Here is a 1,430-nt window from a genome sequence, read left to right as displayed (position 1 = left end):
GTGAGGACAAAGTCACAAAGTTCAGCCACCAGGTTAGCTGTGACATTATTGGGATTACTGTTCCTGACAGCTTGTAGTCCATCTTTATGTGGAATGTTGGTGTACGGGGCTTCTACATCCAGGATGGTCTTTTCTGGAAGATCACCAATGGATTGTAGTTTCGTCAGGAAGTCAGTGGTGTCTCCGAGAGAGCTGGGAGTGCTGGTAGTGTAGGGCCTGAGGAGGGAGTCCACATAGCCAGACAATCCTGCTGTCAGGGTGCCAGTGCCTGAGATGATGGGGCGCCCAGGATTTCCAGGTTTATGGATCTTGGGTAGCAGATAGAATACCCCGGGTCAGGATTCTAGGGGTGTGTCTGTGCAGATTTGTTCCTGTGCTTTTTCAAGGAGTTTCTTGAGCAGATGGTGTAGTTTCTTTTGGTAACCTTCAGTGATATCAGAGGGTAATGGCCTGTAGAATGTGCTGTTGCCTTTGTATCTTTGCTGATACAGACTAACACCACTACCACTGTGAAACTAAGCGTCCAGACTCCTGGGCAGTTTTCAGCAGTAGAGCTGTAACCTCTCTGTCTCTCATTTGTAAAATGGGACCATTTGTCTTGTCAGGTCAGACTATAAAATCTTCAGGCCAGGGAGTGCATCATAGTGTTGCCAAATAGGGTGACGAGGTGTCTGGTTTTCCCTATTTCCAACTCTTGTAATATTTGGTGTGCCTTTTTTTGTATGTTTTTTATAGATTCAGCTTCTGGAGTTATGTGATTGCAAGGGACTATCATCGTATACTTGAAAACAAAGTGTCTATCCTTCATGGTTATGGATGCTTGGAATCCTTAATCTTGACAGGTCAAAATGGCGACATCAAATAAAAATGTGTTTTTAAGGCAATTATGAGTTTTGAATGCTTGGTGTTGACTGTGTGATTGTATTTGTGTCATAGTAGTGCATGAAGACCTAAAACAAGCTCCTCGTGTGAAGGGCTGCATAGGATTACGTGGGATTTTCATTTTAAAAAAAGCAAAAGGCATCAAGAGAAAAGCTTGAAAATGTGAGGTAAGTGCTACCTAAAGTCAAAATCCGGGAGGCAAGTAAAAAGTACCCGTTCTTTTTAATGAATTAGGAACTAACAGAGTTTTATGGTGGGCAGGGGCTGAAAGCTGAGGGTTTGCAAAAATCAGTGCTACAAAGTAACCTCTCCCTCTTCCCCCATGACCGTGCAGCCACAGGCGGCTCTGCACACGTGCATTGCCACTCTGCAGCGCCAGCAGCAGCACGCTCACGTGCACAGACTGGCTTCTCGCCTCCCCTCGCGCGCATGCGCGTGCGGGAGCGCCGGAGCGGGGGGGGGGAGCCCGCGCGGCACCGCTGCCAGCGCGGGGGCGCGAGCTAGACAGACGGGGCCGCGGGGGTGGGGGAAGGCGGAGGCGCATGCGC

Source organism: Lepidochelys kempii, chromosome 5 (genome assembly GCF_965140265.1).
Source record: "Lepidochelys kempii isolate rLepKem1 chromosome 5, rLepKem1.hap2, whole genome shotgun sequence".
Classification (NCBI taxonomy): Eukaryota; Metazoa; Chordata; order Testudines; family Cheloniidae; genus Lepidochelys; species Lepidochelys kempii.
Note: the sequence above shows the minus strand (reverse complement) of the source record.